Source organism: Triticum aestivum, chromosome 7B (genome assembly GCF_018294505.1).
Source record: "Triticum aestivum cultivar Chinese Spring chromosome 7B, IWGSC CS RefSeq v2.1, whole genome shotgun sequence".
In the NCBI taxonomy this organism is placed as follows: Eukaryota; Viridiplantae; Streptophyta; class Magnoliopsida; order Poales; family Poaceae; genus Triticum; species Triticum aestivum.
In genome coordinates, this window is record NC_057813.1 from 166,344,470 (window position 1) to 166,349,544 (window position 5,075).

Here is a 5,075-nt window from a genome sequence, read left to right on the forward strand (position 1 = left end):
ACCCTTCTAGGGTGAGACGCGTTTGCAAGCTTTCAAGCTATACCCCATTACGTGTACATGAAGCTTAAAATGCCCGGACCCAATGGAATTATCACTCTAGCTAGTGATCCGGACGTTGCACTCCGTGCCGAAAACAAAACCGCAGCACTAGCCTTGGAAGCACTATCCGAAGCCCTAGCAGCAGAAGAATTAACAACACTTCGCGCCACCATGGACAGGGACGACTTGATACTCGACAAGCGACCCAAGTCCACCTCATTCAAACCCGCAGATGAGATAGTCAAATTCCAAGTCCACCCAACGGACCCCACGAAGACAGCTTCCATTGGGACACAGTTGAACCCCACTATGGACGCTGCACTGCGCGACTTCTTACGCGAGAATTGGGATATCTTCGCCTGACACCCATCGGACATGCCGGGCATCCCACGCGAATTGGACGAACACCGCCTTAACATACTGAAGGGATACAAACCTGTTAAACAGACCCTAAGGCGATTTTCGGAGCCCAAATGGCAAGCCATGGGGGAGGAGCTAGCCAAGCTACTTGAGGCCGGATTCATCAGAGATATCAAACATCCGGATTGGCTAGCGAACTTGGTAATGGTACCAAAGAAGGACAAATCCTGGCGCCTGTGCGTCGACTTCAAAGACCTTAACAAGGCCTGCCCCAAGGATCCCTTTTCCCTCCCTCACATCGATCAAATCATTGATGCCATAGCCGGACACGACTCGCTATGTTTCCTCGACGCATCCTCTGGATACCATCAAATAAAGATGGCAGAGTCTGACCAAGCTACAATAGCTTTCATAACGCCATATGGCCCTTTCTGCTTCAACACTATGCCTTTCGGGCTTAAGAATGCCAGAGAAACCTATCAACACATGATTCAAACATGCTTGGAAAAGCAAATCAGCAAAACAGTGGAGGCATACATGGACGACATAGTCATAAAAATAAGACATGTCGAAACCCTAATAGATGACTTGAGGCTTACGTTCAAAAACCTACGAACATACGACATCAAGCTGAATCCGGAGAAATGCGTTTTCGGCGTCCCCTCCGGAAAACTGCTGGGCTTCATCATTTCCAATAGAGGAATTGAAGCTAATCCGGCAAAAATCCGAGCTCTGTCACAGTTGGCTATACCAACAAACCTCAAACACATCCAAAAACTAGCTAGATGTGTGGCTGCTTTGAGCCGCTTTATCTCCAGGTTAGGAGAAAAGGCATTGCCTCTTTACCGCCTTCTTCGACGCACCGAACACTTCGTGTGTACGGATGCAGCCGTGGCCGGACTCGATGAAATAAAGACCTTATTGGCCAACAATCCAGTCCTAACAGCGACAAATATCGGTGAACCTATGCTGCTGTACATAGCTGCAACACATCAAGTTGTAAGTTCAGTACTCGTCGTCGAACAAGAGGTTGACGGATACAAATTCCCGCTACAGAAGCCGGTTTATTATGTATCCATGGTCCTCACCCCATGCAAATCCCGATACCCACACTATCAAAAAATAGCATACGCGGTCTTCATAGCATCCCGAAAGCTACGACACTACTTTCAGGAGTGTTCGATTACGGTGGCCTCCGAAGTACCACTAAACGATATAATAAATAACCGCGATGCCACGGGCTGGATCACCAAATGGGACATTGAGCTCCTTCCGTTCGACATAATATACAAGCCTTGGCGGGCTATCAAGTCGCAAGTATTAGCTGACTTTGTCGTCGAATGGACGGAGGCCAAACTCCCTAAAGAGTACGCCGCATACTCCAACTAGATCATGCACTTCGACGTCTCTAAAATGATGGCCGGACTGGGAGGGAGCGTAGTCCTGACGTCTCCCACCGGAGACACGGTCCAATACGTCCTCCAAATATTATACACAGACTCCAACAATGCAGCCAAATATGAGGCTCTGTTGCATGGTCTTCGGATGGCAGTCTCTATGGTCATTCAATGCCTATAAGTGCACGGAGATTCACACCTCACAATATCACAAATAAACAAATACTTTGATGCCAAGGATCCAAAAATGGCGGCCTACCGTAATGCCATCCTTAAAATGTCAGCTCCGTTCGAGGGGCTCGAATTCCACCATGTGGCTCGAGAAAACAATCAAGTGGCAGATGTCCTTGCCCGCATCGACGCTAAACGCGACCCTGTCCCACCTAACATATTCCTGGAAAGGCTGTTCAAGCCATCCGTGGTATGGGAAGGGGATTCCGGCAATACCATCACGGATCCGAATACATCCCCATATTCCGAACTATCAAACATCATCGGACGCCCCAACACCGAAATAACATCGTCAGCCCACGAAATAATGGTTGTTATCGCCCCGTGGACTGAGCCTTTCTTGGCCTACCTAAATAGGCAGGAGCTCCCCGAAGACCAAAATGAAGCACGCTGCATAGTTCAGCGTTCTAAAGCTTACAAGGTCCATGAAGGGGAACTCTATAAGAAAAGTGCCACCGGAGTGCTCCAAGGTGCATCTCCGAAGAGGAAGGGCGGCATGCCTTGGCTGAAATCCATGCCAGACTTGGCGGGCACCACGCTGTGGCTTGAGCACTAGTCAGCTAGGCCTTCTGTACAGGTTTCTATTGGCCGACGGCCCGAGCAGACGCACAAGACCTTTTCCAACACTACGTCGGTTTCCAGCTCTTTTCCCATCAGAGTCATATGCCCCCTACAGTTCTCCAAACAATCCCCATAACTTGGCCCTTCGCGGTCTGGGGGCTGGATAAGGTTGGACCCCTTAAAGGGGGAAGCCACAAGAAAAAAATACTTACTGGTCATGGTTGACAACTTCACCAAATGGATAGAAGCCAAACCAGGGAAAACGGCTGAATCCGGACCAGTAATAGACTTTATATCTGGGGTCGTACACCGATACGGCGTCCCCCATGGCATCATCACCGATAATGGCTCAAATTTCATGGCCAATGAGGTGAAAGCTTGGTGCGGCAAAATGGGCATTAAGCTCGACTATGCTTCCATCTACCATCCTCAAACAAATGGCCAGGTCGAACGGGCAAATGGTCTCATCATGAGAGGCATCAAACCCAGACTAGTGCGATCCTTGACAGAGTCGGATACCCATTGGGTCGAGGAGCTCGACTCCGTACTCTGGGGGCTGCGGACCACGCCGTATCGCACCACCGGATATACACTATTCTTTATGGTGTATAGTGCAGAAGAAGTACTACCCTATGACATAATACATGATTCTCCACGCGTACGCATGTACGAAGAGAAGGAAGCCGAGCTAGATCGGCAGGATAACTTGGACGCCCTGGAGGAGGAGCGTGATGTCGCGAACGCCCGTTCCGCATTCTATCAGCAACAAGCTCAACGATACCAAAGCAGAGAAGTGCGGGCCAAACCTTATAATATTGGTGAACTTGTTCTACGCTTACCAGAGAAGAAGAAGGACAAGCTCAAACCCAAGTGGGAGGGCCCCTTCATCATCGACAAAGTTCTCACCGGAGGACCGTGCCGCTTATGCAATGCGTCTGATAATAGACTCGAGCCGAACCCATGGAACGCGGCCAGACTCCGCAGATTCTACGCCTAGCGCCGAACTCAGTGTTCGTCTCCTTAACCCTCCTTTTTCAATTATGCTCCCTCCCTTTTCCTTTCTCGCTCTTTTTCTCTTCACACAAAGTATTTAATACAGTATGTATTCCCAGATTATTTCGGCCGCACTATGTGTGCAATTAATACCTGGGGGCTTCCTATACGGAAGCTAAACATAACTTACTCTAAAGGGCTTTTTGCCCATCATACATGTATTTTCCATGTGTTCCTTTTATCCGCCATTATATGCATCGATATGACTTAAGACGTGGCCAAGCTGGGTTGCCTGGCTCCTGTGTTTATGCCCTACGTTCCCGTTAATTCGGCTAGGGCATAAGGGGAGCACCTCTGCGATTGTTACTGCCGGTTGAGCCAGATGTGTACCTCAGACTGGGTGAAGCCGAAAGCAAGTTTCCTTAAGAGAATATTCGGTCGGTGAACAAAAGATGTCTTCGTTTATTATAACATTAATCCCCAGAAGTTTTGTATCATGTGCTTTGGTTCACAGTCCGGACATGTGTCTCGACAAATGCTTACCCAGGGAAAGGAACCCTTAACGGAACTATTCTCACTGGAAGATGTTTCTTACTATCCATGTAATATAACATAACTAGTTGGGTACTTGTCTGTTTAAGCACTTATGACCCCTACGCCTAGTTTCCACGCACACTCCGGTTCTGTATAACCGAGCGGGTATTCGGACACACCCCGGACTTTAGGACCCGGGGGCTGAAGCGAAAAGGTCCGCCATGACAAATGATTTTAATCCGGCTAGGGGCTACTTATGTCCATCGAATTACACAGTCATTTGGACTGACTATATTCATCCTCTATACCATCCAACAGGCTATCTAGCTTACAATCCTGTTTAGAATACTTTGCGGCTAACGCCACCTGGTCATATACCAGATTCACGGGAATTTCTTGCCCATCTGGCCCGGCCGGTCCAACTTCGGCCATATGGTTCTGATCTAGCTTGGTGTAGCGCGTCTTCACCATAGCCCATGCTTCTCTTGCACCTTGCCGGCAGGCTGATATCTTCCACAAACGGAAGCGCCGCCGTGCTCCTTGAAGCATGTCCACAAGCCCCCCATGCCATTTGGCGGCGAGCTTGATGGCCACAGAGACTGCGCAATGCCCTGCATCACCTGCCGAGCTCGCTCATGCAGTTATGAGAGGTCCTGCAGTAAGTCACCTGCAGATGCAGGCATCTCCTCCTCGGGGCGACCCGTTAGCATTCCTACAAACACAAATTTTTCATTATACTTCCTCGCCGAACTATGGTACAGTTCGTCTAGAGACTTACCATACGTGCCGCGGTGAAGCCTTTTGTTCTCCTTTATGGAGTCCGCTAGGTGCGCACGGACGTCTTTCAATTCTACATCCAGCCGAACATTGGCATCTTGGAGAGAATTCTTCTCCTGCTTAACTTGCGTAAGAATGCGCTCGCCGGCCTTTAGTTGCCTCTGGTTATGCGACTCATCATCC